Raw genomic sequence first — 18,368 nt, 5'->3', positions numbered from 1 at the left:
GGTAGTCAGTTTTACGAGCGTTTGAAGAAACATAAAAAATATCGTTTTTGTAGATATTAAACTACAATAATTGTTCCGGGGTTTCTAGGAAGGTTATTTTTGATTAACCATTTAGTTATTTTTAAGAGTTCTCGAACATGACTAAAGACTTAAATTGGCGAAATTCGTCAATTTTACGGAGAGTTTTGTGAGAGAATGCTATAATATAGAAGGTTAAAATTGATTTTATTAAATATAATACAAATATCTGTTTGTCTGATCGGGCGAAGGTGGGGGCAAGCCTGATAATGGGTAGCCGGGGGGCGCAAATTTGGGAGTTTTGCCCTGGGCGCCAAATATCCTCGCTACGCCACTGGTTAACAAAGCCATTATTATTTTGTAACTATTTTTAATCTTGAATAGTGAAAACATGTTATAACATTCTATAACTGCAATAAAATAGTATTGTTTCACTCTTTAAAAAGTTTCCCTAATTATTTTCAAAATACACATAAACTTGGTAAAATAACTGTTTTTTAATAAGAGAAAACCGCGGTACTTCGGCAATATATGCCTTCAAGGCGGGTACAAGATTTAACACTAATATTTGAAAGAATAAATAAATAAAAGCACGCGCCAGAAAACGCGCCAGAAGGAACGCGCAAAAAAAGAGAGAAACCGCTAAAATTAAATTTACAAGTGGAGAGGAATAAGCTAAATTTACCGAAAACAAAATGACAAACCCTTAAACAATTTTTCAAAGAGGAACAAATACAATTTGAAAATATATACATACACACACATAAATATATATATATATATTTTCAAGAGATCAAGCTCTGGTTCCCAAATCTACCTCCGTTACGTCCAATTCTTCATCTGTGGTTTTAACTTTTTACCCGCACGTGTACAAAGTTGCAATTATTGTCAAGAAGAATTTCAAGCTTTTGCAACTGGATCCGGAGACTAAATATATTTTCCATGATCCCCCCAGATTACATTACCTGGGGATGGCGCTTCCGCTGATCATACCGGTACTACGAATTGTCTCCGTCCACGCTGCAATACTTGCGCCCATGTTAGTTCTGACTTGGTAGTGATAGGACCGAAGTGCGTGTTTACTATCAGAGGTTCCTTTACCCGTACAACCTCTAACATTATTTACGCTTTGTCATGCACTATTTGCGGTATTGTTTACATCGGGGAAACTGGACGCCGTCTGGCTGACCCGGCATTTCAACAATGTCTACACTATCAACGCTATCTCTGTTCGTGTCCTCAAGTCCCTTAATGGAGATCGTCCCTTCAGAGTTACCGAAGAGAACCGTCTAATTTTTAAATTGGGAACTGAACACCCATTCGGATTGAACGAAAAACTCTCGTTCCGTTAGTTTTGTCGCGTTTAATTTTGGTCTATTTTTATATATATATATATATATATATATATATATATATATATATATATATATATATATATATATATATATATATAATTTTGTTTGCGGGTAAAAAGTTAAAACCACAGATGAAGAATTGGACGTAACGGAGGTAGATTTGAGAACCAGAGCTTGATCTCTTGAAAATATATATATATATATTTATGTGTGTGTATGTATATATTTTCAAATTGTATTTGTTCCTCTTTGAAAAATTGTTTAAGGGTTTGTCATTTTGTTTTCGGTAATTTTAGCTTATTCCTCTCCACTTGTAAATTTAATTTTAGCGGTTTCTCTCTTTTTTTTGCGCGTTCCTTCTGACGCGTGCTTTTATTTATTTATTCTTTCAAATATTAGTGTTAAATCTTGTACCCGCCTTGAATGCATATATTGCCGAAGTACCGCGGTTTTCTCTTATTAAAAAACGGTTATTTCTACCAAGTTTATGTGTATTTTTGTAAATGTTCGACCGTTGGTGGCTTCTCATGTTAAATTTACTAATTATTTTAGTCACTCGAAAAATCTTAAGGTGTGATTGAGTATCAGGCTAGTATTCCGTACCATTACGCCAAAACAGTGTAGTTTCCACTTCCCATCCTTGTCTTTTAAGTTGTAATAATGCAAAGAAGAGGGGAAGGGGGTTTGTGTAAGTGCCACTGTTACAGGGAGGGGGTGTAGCTAAGATATTACGTCACATACCAACGAACAAAGTCGCGACTGTAAAGTTAACTATAAATTAAGTTATAATGGAAAATCACGGTGTGATACCGTGATTTTATACTGAAACCTAAATTATCAAGTATTTTAACTTAGTCGCGACTTTGTACACACTGAAAATAATGTTATTAAATATCGAAGCTTAATTTTGAAAGAATTATACTAGTTTCAAGTTTATGGTATAATTGAAGGAGGGTTCGAATATTTGTTACGTAATTTATGGTAAGGGGTTTTCTGAAATGTTAGTCTGTGTCGAAAACGTTTTTTGTGTGTTTAAGTCTTCAAAAACCATGTACTAAGTAGAAAAAATAAATACGAATGAAAATACATTTTCAACGAACTTCGCCTAATTTATTTTTATAATATTCATATTTAATGTCTTCTTTGAGGATACGATGAGTCCGCAGCGATGCGGGGTGGACAACATAGTTTTTAAGGGGCAAAGAGGGTGAGGAGGCAGTTTCCCCCGATATTTGCGTTCAACGAATTGGACCATAGGATGATTGATGAACCGTTTCCGAGTTATGCCCGAATTTGTACTGAATTACGTGGTTTTTTCTCTAATATGCATCAAGTTTTGGGCATAATTACCGTAGATCCGATCGGATTCAACTAATGGGAAGTCGATAATTATTTTACCAAAATCACAGAGGTCGTAAAAGGGAAAATTGCAAGAAAGGGCTTATAACTCCAAAAGAAATCTTGCTACATTATCGAAATTTGCTAGACAATCTCATCTTGGTGAGAGTTTTAATATTCGGAAAATTATATGACCCTGAACCAAGTCTTCAAGGTCAAACCATAAGGTTTAGAGCAAAAATTACAATTAGATATATGGACCAAGTTATTAATACATAAATTGTGACGAAGAACAACTAAAACGACAGGGCGATAACTTTTCTAATGGAACCAACTTTCTAAACATTATGGTTCTCGAAATAGTTTTTGCATGACCTTGAAGACAGGGTTCAAGGTCGGCGGTCAACCCATATCTATTCCAGTTTGATATTTCGACCTTCGGCTGAAAATAGCGTGCCAGGTTTGGCCAATATAGAAGCGGTTATGACGTCGTGGTGGTCTTGTTATACACAAACACCTGTTTTCCCGAGGCCCGAGGGAAAGAGAGACTTCGTTTACCTCGTGGTTTCGGTGCGCTATGGCTGGCTCAAATAAAACTGTGTTAGTGTTAGCGCGAGTAAAAGGAAGTCTTTGTGAACTGCTGACATTGTGCAGAAGGTGAAAGAGAAAAGCTGAAGTCGGATCACCCCACCGAAAAGGGAATGCTCTTCCCTCTCTTACTTTAGAATTCTCCCCAACAAAACGACTTTGTGAAAGCGGCTAAAAACTGTTTTGGGGAAATTCGCCCTGGACCATATTTAAGTGGAAACCCTGTATAATTTGCATATACAAATATATAAAACAAATAATTAATACATCTTGAGCACGTCAGTACATTAATAAGGGGTTAAAGGGACACAGTGAACACCTCGCTATCACACAGATCCAAAAATATCCTGGTAAAAGTATGGGCCCTTCCCTAACTCGGAATATGCACAAATAACCGAATATTAATTTTTATTTGGTAAGTACAAAATTGAAAATATAAATGACAAATTTAAGACAATATATACCAAAAGTCTTCAATCGAAGCACCGGCGGAGAACGTTCTGAGAACGGAGGCGGCGTTGCCCTTCTGAACCGCGATGGCGATGCGTTGCATCAGGTATTCCATATATCGCGGCTCTCTCGACACTTCAAGAATCTTACAGGGGCGTAAAATCATTATTAAAAAAGTTGTCAAAAACGATATTTGGCGTTTCCGGCGGATATGGAAATGCTACACGTGAATCAAGACATGGGTATGAAAGATATTAATAAAATATTAAAAATAAAATCGGTTTCAACTTGCTATCATTCATAGTTTTTGAGATAATCGCAAATAAGTGCCAAAATCCCAACGGCCGAAGACTTATTTAACAGAGTGTACATGCTATTTGGTCGTACGAGAACGTAGTACCATTGGATACTAACTATGGTTAACTAACGGAGTATTAATGGATGGCTTAACCTTAGCCTTGGCTGTCACAGGGCAATCACCGTCACGTTGGACGTATGGTTTTAATTGTGAGATATGGTGTGTACCCTTAAGCACCGTACCAGTGTTGCAGTAACTCAGGCGATTTATGACGCGAGTCAATTTTTCGTGAATGGCCCAAGGACCATCGAACCGTTCACCTAATTTGGCTGACACATTGTTAGCCACTGACGAAAGGATATGGGTCTTTTTTAACACTAAATCCCCAACTTCAAATTCTTTATCGATGCGTTTTTTGTTATAATTGTCTGCCTGTTGACGTTGATCTTCCTCAAGGGTTGACTGAGCTGTAGTAAGCCTAGTTTTAAAACGTTTCACGAGAGCCGTAGCTTCTTTTGGACTAATTTGGACATCAATGTTAATTTGTGAGCCGGACCTATAGGTTCTCCAGGTTCTCTGATTTCTCTACCCAAAAACAAATGAGAGGGCGAATACAATGTCGAGTCATGGATCGTGGAGCGCATAGCCATGGCGAACTGTTGTAGGTGAACATCCCAACGATCGTTATGTTCCTTAACGTAGGCCGAAATCATAAATGCCAAGTTTCTATTTACACGTTCTGACTGATTGGATTGTGGGTGGTATACGGCCGTAAACCTTTGCTTAACCCCCAATGTTTCTAACGTATTTTGCAGCAATTTTGACGTGAATTGGCTTGCATTATCGCTTAAAACAACCTTTGGAAGACGAACTGAATGTTACCTTCACTGTCAATAGCTATAGTGTCAGGATGTCGCATTACCGCCCTTTCGAATCTTGTAAGAAGAGCACAAGCCAAGAATTGATAAGAGATCTATTAGTTGCCGTGAAGTGTAGTGACGGTGCAAGTGTACACCCAAGCCAAATTGAAAAGATGAGACGAAAGAGCGTGGTAGAACCACCGAAATAATCGCGTGCTCTAATGCAATTCAGAGGAGCTTTCGTTACATTTTCAATTAAAATGCGCAAAGTTTCCGGGATTCGTTCTGGACTACCACTTAAAATATCGCTTTCAAAGAGGTTCGTCGTCGTGTCGTAGACTTGTGAGCGAAAATATTCTCGAATAATATTAGCGGTGGGTTTTACAATTCGCTTTCTTTCATCGTATTGATATTCGTTCCTTTCTCTGTACCACTTATCTAGAAATAAATGACATGCAGATTCTACGAATGTTAAAATACTGGATTCTATTTCGGATTTTAGCCCCTCGAGTTACGCAAACAATATCCCCGTCAGACAACTCTTTTCGCATATTATACACGTCTTAATTTCGAAACATTAAAAAATAAAGCTGGCACACTATTGAGTTTAACGTTATTAAAATAAGCTTTGGAAGTAGATTAGCCTTTGATATTTTTAAACTTACAAAAGTTTTCTAATATATTTATAGGTCAAATTACAACCTCATTACAACTTAATTGTCAAGTACCAGATGCGTCGTTAACATGAAAAGTAATTAGGTAAAAAGTTGTTTAAACAGAAAACAGAAAACAGATCACGACTGTAGCCTAAAAATCTGAGTGACATCAACTTTGCAAAATTGGTTCTCGAATAAACCTGGCATGTATTAGTGTTAGTATGAAACGCCACCTATCGATAGTATTGTTAAATGTGTTAATTTAATTTATTTCTTATAAAATAATTGTTTGTAAAACTGAGTTAAATACATTTGTTTAAGTAATTTACAATTTAAGAGTACTTAATATTTTGTATTTCGTCAAACTGCCAGATGTATAAGAAATATTGACGTTGACCGCCATTTTTTAAATGGGTCCAAAAGTAAGAACTAAAAATATAACCGACTTTAAAAAATTATTCTTTGCTGTTATCCGTTTAAATTACATTATATTGCCTTCGTTTTTCTTAATAAAAATTATTTAAAATTGACAGCCATTTTCCAAAACGGCGGCCAGTTCAATTGAATTTTTTTATATAGTAGATATAGTTCTAAAAGCATATTAGCCGTTGGAAATAAATTTTTACTGCCTGCTGTTGCTAAAATAAAAAAGTCCTTCTAAAAACGCCAAATGGCAGCTATATTCCAAAATCGCAGCCAATTCAACTCGAAATTTTTTATATCGTAGATATAGTTCTAAATCATATCAGCCGTTGGAATTAATTGTTTACAGCTTACAGTTGCGAAAATAAAAAAAAACTTTTAACAACGCAAAATGGCCGCCATTTTCCAAAATGGCGGCGATGGAAGATTCTGAGTGGTGGGGACTTTAAGTAATTTTTTTTAAGTCAAAAACTACCGATATGCAAAATTTTAGCTTGTAATTTATAAATTGTTCGATTAACCCGCTTTTTTAATTTATCGGTCCTGGGCTAAATCTCAATTTTAATATCAGACCCGAAGCATGGTTGACTGCGCCCATCTCCCTTTTTACAACGAATCCGTGAAATTCACGTAGATTTTCAAATTGAGATGGCGCAAAACGATTTCTGGTATGATTAAAACCCGCCGCACACTGGAAAAAAAATTTCTTCAAGTTGACGCTGGCGCCGGATATAATTTTTTTTCAAAACACGTTTTTGTCGTCAGCGAAAAAGAACGCTGGTGCTGAAGTTGGCTTCATTTTCGGCAAATCGCACCCTATCAAGTCGCTACTATAGAAAAAAGGAACACTATCGGATGCGCGCGCAGTCGTTTGTTTTGATATCCGTCGTGTCTGTCGCGCGGGCATAAATATCGTTTCGTATAGCTATTTTGATTTCATTTATCATTATTCTCTTTAAATATTATAATAATTTTGTGATATTTTAGAATTATAAAGTAGGTGTGAGTTTATTATATAAATATGAAAAAAAAAACCCGGGTTATTAAAGGGTTAAATATATTTGACGAAAATGTTTTAGGCCTTTGTAATGGAAATAAATAAATATTTCATCCCAATTTAAACTATCACAGTCATTTTCATCGTTCATTGCATTTTTACGCCCCTCGTTATTTTCAAAAATAATTGACATTATGTCATCTGCCACAAATATAAGCCGGATGATAATAGTTAAATTAAACAAAAAGAAAACATATCCTCGTGTTTCGTGGCGTGGTGCAATCATTCTTTTTGGCGGAAAAATCTAGTGTACCCCTTTCCCTGTTTGCTTAATGGATAAAAAGAGTAGAAATGTAGTGAAGTCAGAGACCGAAGCTGAGAGGAGCGTCAAAATGTTCAGGCAAGTTGAAGTCGGTATGAAACGTACGTTCGTCAGAACAGCATGTCGCCAGCGTCAGCGCGAGTTTAGGCTATTGTAAAGTGCGATGTATTGTCGTCGATACGAGCAACGTTGGCGGTGCCAGCAACGGTTTCTAGGACGAGCAACCGTCCAGTGTGCGATGGGCTTAAGATTCATCGACGCTTTCTTGTAGAGAATGGCGCGACGTTTAATTTAAAAAAATATTTTATACTTTAAATATCAATATGAACCTAGATATTAACGAGAAACAAGTTTTGGGTGCTTTTTGACCATATTATATTGCTATTTTACAGTGGTGGGCAAAACACAAAAAAGCTTAAAAATCAGTAATCACTCTCATTGAATAAGAAACAAATGACCTGTTTTTGGCACGATTATTCACAAAAAAAGCGAAAGAAAATATAGAATCGTCCGCTATATCAGAGAGAGACACACGAATTAGTTGAAAGTTCACAAGATTAAGTCTGGACAACCCATAAGTGAGCGTGCTCACTCTGAGCGAGAGACAAATAGCTCGGGCAAAATTATCTCCGCCCACAGAGAGCAAACTCCCTCTACGCAAGGATCTGCCGCGTTCTCCGGCAGCTGCTCACAGCGGGGAGAACGAAGTTCATCACGAACGAAAGCGGATCTTGTTCGTTGTCATCGTTCTCAGCGCAGAGTTCAATGGCAGCTGCTCACAGAAGACGAGTGATTTTATCCCGAAAGAAAAGGGTTTTTGTTCTTTTTCATTGTTCTTAGCGTCGAGTTCAGTGCCATTTTCTCACAGAAGACGAGTGATTTTATCCCGAAAGAAAAGGGTTTTTGTTCTTTTTCATTGTTCTTAGCGTCGAGTTCAGTGCCATTTTCTCACAGAAGACGAGTGATTTTATCCCGAAAGAAAAGGGTTTTTGTTCTTTTTCATTGTTCTTAGCGTCGAGTTCAGTGCCATTTTCTCACAGAAGACGAGTGATTTTATCCCGAAAGAAAAGGGTTTTTGTTCTTTTTCATTGTTCTTAGCGTCGAGTTCAGTGCCATTTTCTCACAGAAGACGAGTGATTTTATCCCGAAAGAAAAGGGTTTTTGTTCTTTTTCATTGTTCTTAGCGTCGAGTTCAGTGCCATTTTCTCACAGAAGACGAGTGATTTTATCCCGAAAGAAAAGGGTTTTTGTTCTTTTTCATTGTTCTTAGCGTCGAGTTCAGTGCCATTTTCTCACACAAGACGAGTGATTTTATCCCGAAAGAAAAGGGTTTTTGTTCTTTTTCATTGTTCTTAGCGTCGAGTTCAGTGCCATTTTCTCACAGAAGACGAGTGATTTTATCCCGAAAGAAAAGGGTTTTTGTTCTTTTTCATTGTTCTTAGCGTCGAGTTCAGTGCCATTTTCTCACAGAAGACGAGTGATTTTATCCCGAAAGAAAAGGGTTTTTGTTCTTTTTCATTGTTCTTAGCGTCGAGTTCAGTGCCATTTTCTCACAGAAGACGAGTGATTTTATCCCGAAAGAAAAGGGTTTTTGTTCTTTTTCATTGTTCTTAGCGTCGAGTTCAGTGCCATTTTCTCACAGAAGACGAGTGATTTTATCCCGAAAGAAAAGGGTTTTTGTTCTTTTTCATTGTTCTTAGCGTCGAGTTCAGTGCCATTTTCTCACAGAAGACGAGTGATTTTATCCCGAAAGAAAAGGGTTTTTGTTCTTTTTCATTGTTCTTAGCGTCGAGTTCAGTGCCATTTTCTCACAGAAGACGAGTGATTTTATCCCGAAAGAAAAGGGTTTTTGTTCTTTTTCATTGTTCTTAGCGTCGAGTTCAGTGCCATTTTCTCACAGAAGACGAGTGATTTTATCCCGAAAGAAAAGGGTTTTTGTTCTTTTTCATTGTTCTTAGCGTCGAGTTCAGTGCCATTTTCTCACAGAAGACGAGTGATTTTATCGCGAACGAAAAGGGGTCTTGTTCTTTTTCATTGTTCTCAACGCCACGTTCAGTGCCGTTTTATCACAGAGGACGAGTGATTTTATCTCGAAAGAAAAGGGTTTTTGTTCTTTTTCATTGTTCTTAGCGTCGAGTTCAGTGCCATTTGCTCACAGAGGACGAGTGATTTGATCCCGAACGAAAAGGGTTTTTGTTCTTTTTCATTGTTCTTAGCGTCGAGTTCAGTGCCATTTTCTCACAGAAGACGAGTGATTTTATCGCGAACGAAAAGGGGTCTTGTTCTTTTTCATTGTTCTTAGCGTCACGTTCAGTGTCGTTTGCTCACAGAGGACGAGTGATTTGATCCCGAAAGAAAAGGGTTTTTGTTCTTTTTCATTGTTCTTAGCGTCGAGTTCAGTGCCATTTGCTCACAGAGGACGAGTGATTTGATCCCGAACGAAAAGGGTTTTTGTTCTTTTTCATTGTTCTTAGCGTCGAGTTCAGTGCCATTTTCTCACAGAAGACGAGTGATTTTATCGCGAACGAAAAGTGGTCTTGTTCTTTTTCATTGTTCTTAGCGTCACGTTCAGTGTCGTTTGCTCACAGAGGACGAGTGATTTGATCCCGAACGAAAAGGGGTCTTGTTCTTTTTCATTGTTTTCCACGTCGCGTTCAGTGTCGTTTGATCACAGAGGATGAGTGATTTTATCCCGAACGAAAAGGGGTCTTGTTTTTTTTCATGGTTCTCAGCGTCGCGTTTAGTGGCGGTTGCTTACTGAGGACGAGCAGTTTTGCCCTTAACGTTTTCATCGTTCTCAGCGCCCAGATTTAGAGCATTACCACATCGCAATCGGGGGCAGTTGCTAACGGCGCGATGAACCAACTAATTTTTTAGACTTAATAATGATAAAATCGTTGTATTTCTAAATTAGAAATAGACCTTACCCGTTATTACTGCCGAAGCCCTTCGAGGTCACGCCTTGTCGTGGGGGGTGGAGGGCTTGCGTGTTGAATATCTTTTGGATTTCTTGAGCGATTTTAAATCGATAAAGCTAAGTGCGCTTATAACAAAACACTTGTAGATAAGTTTCGAGTGAGTTATGAGAAGTTCAATTTTTGGAGTGTTACCATTTCCTGTTTTATTTTGGCGCAATATTAGTTAACACAAATATATTTGAAGATTTGTATGGTCACGATGTTGTTCTTTTAAAAAAGCAACTACTGAATTTCTAGGTCGAACTAAAACAAAATGGCAGCCAAAATGAAACGGCCCAGAACTTTTGTCCGGGACTGTACATACATGTTTCAAGTTAGTGCATCTAACCGAACGCAATATCTGTTAGAACAAACAGATAAAAGGTGTAGTGGGGTAATTGTGACCCACATTTTGTAAATTTGAACTTTACTATTCCATATCTCTAAATAGACTCAAAATAAAGATAAAATTTGGTAAAAAAAACTTCTACTGCGCAAGAAGCCTCCAATAATAAATTAAAACACTTTTTTTTTAATTAGATAAAAAGTTATAAAACAAAATAGTAAAGGAGGCGAATGGTTACACTTCCCCGATGAATGGGGGCAAGTATGACTCAGGCTTAGTAGTTCAATACATTGGCTATGAGAGAGCTGTTGGGGCAAGTGAGACCAAGCTCAAATATGTCCTTTTATACAATTTCTAAAAAGGACGGAACATGTTTTCTTCTTCTCAACAAATGTGGTTTTTAGAAAGACAACAGTTCAAACTAACTACTCCCATTTTAAAAATAAGTTATGATATCTAGGGGTGATTTTGGGCCAAGATCACACTTACCCCAAAATCACACTTACCCCACTTCACCTAACCGCAATTTTTTGTACATGTTTGGTTAGTGAATAAGCGGATTTCTTAATCAACCTGCGGATAGCCAGTTAGCAGTTGGTGCTTATCTGAGCAGAATTATTTCATTCGGTTGGTATCGGTTTTTTAATCTGTATTTGTAATCCGCGATATCTGCAGTTGAACGGATAGCGAATAATTGCAACGGCAACGGAAGATGATAACTTACCTCATAAGGTATATTACATACTTCTGTTATTACGAATTTTCAACTTTAGAAACTGTTGAGTAACTAATATGAAAACGCGCTTATCTTATCGCGATTTAGTTTTTTAATACGCGTTTAAATACGTACGCGCTATACCGATTATCAGCGATTCGCTGACCGCTATACCATACGAATATTCCTGTAAATAAATCTCATTTAGTCAACTTGACTTCGCCACTTATTCCTAGTAAATGACCACCCTAACAGAAACGTTAGCATTTTGGAATTTGCTAGGTTCTGTAGATTTTTCTAGTTATTGCATTATATATACTCAAAAATGTTTACCTGTGTTACGCTTAAAGCCGTTAGTAATTTTATACATGTAAGGAAACCGACGAAAGAGCAAACGAACATTGCACTACCATAAGTAGCATTATAAACATAAGTATGACACAGATCGATTGCGTAATAGTAAGTTTCGCAGAGGAAATGCGCCCTTTAGTACGGGTAAAAGAGGGTAGCTCACCGGCAAAATTCGTCCCAACTTGCAATGTGGCCTAAAAATTCTATTTTGATGTCTACTTTTAGGATCCAATGAGTCCGCAGCGATGCGGGGTGGACAACACAGTTTTTGGGGGCAGGAGGGGGAAGTTACCCACTAAATTTACTTTCACCGAATTGAGCCGTGTTTGGTGTTGTTCCCGTTGGTACATTTCACCCTGAGTCGAATGCGACCAACCACATGCCCGTAAGATGAACCGTTTCCGAGTTATGGCCGAATTTATACTGAATCGCGTGGTTTTTTCTCTAATATGAAAAAAAAATCCTCAAATGTTAAATTTAGCAATCCGGTCAAGTTGGGTATCGTTTCTGTAGTACGTCTTAACGTTCAGTCGAATGAGACATAACGCGGATCACTGGGACTAATAGTTTCGGAGGTATGACCAAAAGTACACTAAACAAAGGTTTTTTTTCGGAATTTCACTAAATGTTGAAAAGGTATATCAACCATTTGGCCAGCACCAACCTTTTTCAGTTCGTACGTATTATTTTGTGCCGAATTGAGTGAGACCAACCACAATTCCGTAGGATGAATAGTTTCCGAGCTATAACGAAATATGTGCGAACCATAAATGGTGTTTTTTTTTCAAAAAGTTTGAAAATATTCATTTAAACCACCACTCGTGTCTACAAATTTCTCCCCGGACGACCACAATGTATTCATTTTACATACTACTAAGTGCTGAATCGAATGAGACCAACCGCAGCGCCGTGGAATGAATAGATAACGAGTGATGACGGAATTTACATTAGATAATTGACATTTAATCCTCAAACAGGTTCTGAAAATGTTTTTTTTTCTTTTTTTAAGTTTAATTTTAACATCATTGTTGTGTGTTTGCTACAAGAAATGATGAAGGTATGTTTAAAAACAGGAGCAATCGAACACATTTTTACTTAGTTAAAATTTGCATCAGACAATACAACTAAATATAATTTATTTTTAAACATCATTGTATTCGATTAATGTTTACTACAAAAGCATGTGTGACGTTGCAAGACGACATATTGATATTCTTTAGTCGCGCCATCTTCGTTTTAAACGTTTCTACTTGAATTTTTTATTGCCCAAAAAATGCCATAGAAATTTCAGATATATTATTATTATATTTCATTCATTCTATTTAGTTGTATTGTCTGATGCAAATTTTAACTAAGTAAAAATGTGTTCGATTGCTCCTGTTTTTAAACATACCTTCATCATTTCTTGTAGCAAACACACAACAATGATGTTAAAATTAAACTTAAAAAAAGAAAAAAAACATTTTCAGAACCTGTTTGAGGATTAAATGTCAATTATCTAATGTAAATTCCGTCATCACTCGTTATCTATTCATTCCACGGCGCTGCGGTTGGTCTCATTCGATTCAACACTTAGTAGTATGTAAGATGAATACATTGTGGTCGTCCGGGGAGAAATTTGTAGACACGAGTGGTGGTTTAAATGAATATTTTCGAACTTTTTGAAAAAAACACCATTTATGGTTCGCACATATTTCGTTATAGCTCGGAAACTATTCATCCTACGGAATTGTGGTTGGTCTCATTCAATTCGGCACAAATTAATACGTACGATCTGAAAGTATGGTTGGTCCTGGCCAAATGGTTGATATACCTTTTCAACATTTAGTGAAATTCCGAAAAAAAACCTTTGTTTAGTGTACTTTTGGTCATACCTCCGAAACTATTAGTCCCAGCGATCCGCGTTATGTCTCATTCGACTCAACGTTAAAACGTTCTACAGAAACGATACCCAACTTGACTGAATTGCTAAATTTAACATTTGGGGATATTTTTTCATATTAGAGAAAAAAACCACGCGATTCAGTATAAATTCGGCCATAACTCGGACACGGTTCATCTTACGGGCATGTGGTTGGTCGCATTCGACTCAGGGTGAAATGTACCATCGAGAACAACACCTAACACGGTTCAATTCGGTGAAAGCAAATTTAGGGGGCAACTTCCCCCTCCGGCCCCCCTTGCCCCCAAAAACTGTGTAGTCCACCCCGCATCGCTGCGGACTCATCGGATCCTCAAAGTAGACATCAAAATAGAATTTTTAGGCCACATTGCAAGTCGGGACGAATTTTGCCGCTGGAGAGCTCTTTTTGGGCCTCTTTTACCCGTACTACTTTCCTACTATATCGGTTGGCAAAATAGTTGCCAGTTTCAGATATTTATCAATACAAGCGAAAACCTGTTTATATTTCAAATTCGAAAATAACTACCTTCTGAAATTAAGTGAATGTTTATAAAAGTTTATGTTTATCTTCCGATTCAATAATTCATCATTATATTCTCAAAATAAGCGATATTTAATAATAATAATAATAATAATAATAATAATAATAATAATAATAATAATAATAATAATAATAATAATAATAATATTTATTTTGCCAAAAAACAACTTTGCTGGCCACAACTGAGGCAAAGCATATACGTGGTGGTTACCAAGACAATACAACATATAAATCACACTTATGAAAAAAAATACATAACAAATTAAGAATTTTGAGAGAGCCAAATGGGGATAAGCAATTTTGATAGTAGATTACGAATTTGCGGAATTGAAAGCTGAGTGGCCTTCTCCCTGATTTCAGTTGGCAACGAGTTCCAGGTCCTAGCACTCCGAACGAAAAATGAACTCTCCAAAGCCAAGCATCTGGCAAACTTTAGGTAGTACGTCGGGCTAAACGTCATTGGCGAAACAAGACTATCATTAAAAAATTAACATTGGGTGAATAGGAAGTTTTATACATATGTTTCTTATAGCGCTACTTGAATCGGTCATAAAGCCGTTTCGCTCAGTAGCATAGCTAGGAGGGGAGGATGACCCATTGAATGTGTTTTTAGCAGTGCTTTAAGAATACCAGTGGGTGCCACTTTTATTTTTATAAAAGTGAAAAGTCGGCAACATTTTCGTCAGCAAAGTAACTGACCCTTTATTAATATTGTTATCATAATAAAATAAATACTGATTTTCTAAATTTAAAAACGCCCTTTTTAATATAAATAATATTCCAAAAAATACAATGAGCAATTATCATTATCAAAAAAATTTCATATTACAAAACACGAAAAGTTTTCTTTCAAAACATCACATTTCTATTATTATTGGATAAATCAACTTTATTAGATTGTGTACAATTCTCTTTGGCTTCAGGTTAAATCGCCCTTCTGGTGTAGAAATCTATATTTCCTATATGTTAAAAGGGCAGCCACGTGTTTTAAAGTTACGCTGCTCCTCCGATATCTTAGTATGGCTCCAGTGATTGAAAACATATGTTCGACATCAGCGGAAACAGCAGGTACGGAAAACACGTGCCGTGCCAGCTTAGCGAGGGTGGGGTATTGGCGTCCGTTCATACGCCAGTAATCCAGCGCGCTCACATGGTCCTGATCCAATATTTCTTCCGCCAGGTAGGTCTGCGACTCTTTCTCCGCCGAATACACAGTTCCTTTCCCGCAATTCCCAATACACGGCGCCAATAACGCTGGAAAGAGTTTTTTGATTTTTGCGTTTGATCTATCACTTTTTTTTCCAACCTGTCAGGTCCGAAGGAGCTTCTCACTTTGTTCAGTGTGGTTTCCAAGTCAGCCGATTTAAAGTAATTAGGGGACGAAGGATTGCTGTACATGTCTATTTAGGAATAAAATTGTAAAATTGGCAAACGACAAAGAAGCGTCTACTTAGAAAATTATATATATTTAACACAACCTTGAAAAACGGTAGTTTTCTGGAAAGGATCCATTAGCGCCGTTGCCGTGTAATGGACATCTTTGATTTCATCCATAAACCTGGATGCCAATTGCGTTTGTAGTTCTTGTTTGCCAATTGGCAGTTTGGTGCCTGGGTTTCTTGAATTTGGATGAAGATGGACATTAGCTGCCCGATTTACGAGGTGGGCGCTTGGCCCGTTGACTTGAAAAATGTCAGTCGCGACCTTGATCGGCCTTAGTAAAGCCAACATCTCTTTCGTTGGTTGGACGAAATTCACCCTCGGGATTTCCAAACCCGCAGCCTGCTTATGTTCTCTGGCTTCTTCGATGGTCTCCCTCAGGGCCTCCAGCATTCCATCCTACACAAAAATACCGTTTATGTCATACTTATGCTACGTAGAAAGTGTAAACTATTTCATCCATCTAACATCGTCCCAATTTCTGTAATCGGAGGACCAGGATCGGGAAGTTCGACGCTGCCTAATGCCTATTGTATTTGTGGTATTTTATAAGACCGAAACACGAGTTTAGGTCTCAAATTAATATAAATAACGCCAGTAACGAAAGGAATTTTTCACAATGCGTTCCGTTTCAAGTGCGTGAGACTTTACAGCCAATCGCACATAATAATGTATTTGCATGGTCATTGGCAGATGCGTAGGAACGTTTTGGACTGGGGTGGTACAGCTTTTATGTTAAATTTCGCCCTCCCCCCTTATGGACTGGATTTTGGCGCCCCTATTCAAATAATTTTACGCCTTTTTCGATCCTATTTTACACCCCTGGCCAGTCCCCCCCCCCCCCCCTGTTCCTTCGCCCCTGATCTTTGACGAAACAGATTATCATTAAAAGTTTTCTTTGGGAGAATATGAAGTGTCAATCTAATCTATTTTACAACTTAATTATGATATCGCGCATATCTAAACAAACTACTCACCTCCGCTCAACGTTAGATGGCCAGATACACAGCATTCCAGCGAACGCCACCAATGGGCTTGACATACAAATGTTAAGGAGAAAGCTTTTTCAACCTTTCCGTCCATTTAGGCGAACGATGTAAAAACGTAATCCACGAACTCATGCGGTCTATAAGTTTTTTTGCTTTTGAACATTTTTCGAGCGCGGCATTTTAGCCCGGGGAAATTACCATTTAAAGTGAAACAAATTAGGAACAAGCTAATTCCCACGGATATTGTAAGTACTAAAGGTGCTTATTATGGGAATTTTTTTTCCTAACTTCCGGGGGGGCGGGAATACCCCCAAAAATGGCCCCGCCATCTTGGAAATTTTGGTTTTTTCCGGTTTACTCCAAAACAGTTGGTCGCACATACATCTTTCCAATTGACAAAATTACGCGACGACAATTACATAACTTACGATATTTGAACCATGGCATACGCTTTAAAAGTTACCGGTATTTTTTGAATGGCCGCCCTCTTGGAAATTGTGTTTTTGTTTTTTTTTACTCTACAACCGTTTGTTGCACTTACAATATCCTGAGGTGCTTAATTTAGAACAGACGATTATCTACTCAACGGTATTTGAACCATCGCAGTGCACTTCCTGGTTCAAAAGTTACCGGTAATTGTTGAACAACCGTCATCTTGGAAAATGATTCCTGATACTTCCAAATGGGTCGTCGGACTTAAAATCAGTTAAGGAAAGTAATTGAGAACAGACGATTACCTACCTATCTACCAGTATTTGAACCACCCCCGTGCACTGTGTGGTTCAAAAGTTACCGGTATTTCCTTCACTGAATATGTTCAAAACATAAATTTTGTTGTGAAAACCAAAACCAATTGAATGAGGTACCATTGCTTGAAAACTTTATTTAGCTGGTTAATCATCAAAAATATCGCTTATTTCTTCTTCACATACATCTTTATAGTTATTTAAACAAGAAATCCCGTTACATTAAACGCACATAGCACTACTTTTCATACCACATTTTCGTCATGAACGTTAACACAAGACACTTTGTAACCAAATCTGGATGGTTGTTAAAGAGTTTCAGGACGGTAAGTTTTCCTTTTTTTGGAATTGGCGGAAGTGGTGTCGCAACTAGAAAACGCACGCACGAATAGTATAACGTCAGCTAATTTTCCTAATTCCTCTCTTAGTTTATATGTGTCTGTTAATTTATCGGCTTTGGATGACTTCCCTGGTCTCAACATGAATATGTTCGTATTAGACGAGTGGTAGATAAGCACTACCATTACATCGGTATCGTCTGCTACTACGACGACGCAACGGTTTTTAGTACTGTAGTTCTGAGCAGTTGATACAATCAGCGCGTCTGCGTGACCTTTCGCTTGAACTACTAAAATTTTAGCGAGGTTTAATTTATCTGATAACTTGAAAATAAAAGATTTTTTATTAAAATCGTTGTTAAAGAAGTCGGCTTTTAGTTGACTGTGTTTACCATATCGTCCCGAAGAACAATATCTGGAGTATATTTCGACATTTTCAAGCTTCTTGTTTGCTCTTGGTACTAAGTCGAATATACATGTTCATCATAGCCGTCAAAAACTGCAACGCAGTTAGCCCAGTAGTGATATTTGATATAGTTGACATATTGGTCGTAGATTTCGCGGTAAGTAGATGGCCGCTGCCATACTACTTTATGTAGTAAATGCCCGCCGTCAATGACGTATACTTTATCTATGTCTGGAAGTGTTGAGTTCGCCGGGCAACTGAAATTGGGGGAACTGTTGTGATGTTTTCGAAAAAGTATAAAGAGTATGCGGTAAAATACCTAATGAAGTCT

Source organism: Leiobunum rupestre, chromosome 5, assembly GCF_980474605.1.
Source record: "Leiobunum rupestre chromosome 5, qqLeiRupe1.1.hap1, whole genome shotgun sequence".
NCBI lineage: Eukaryota > Metazoa > Arthropoda > Arachnida > Opiliones > Sclerosomatidae > Leiobunum > Leiobunum rupestre.
This window is presented reverse-complemented; position numbering follows the sequence as displayed.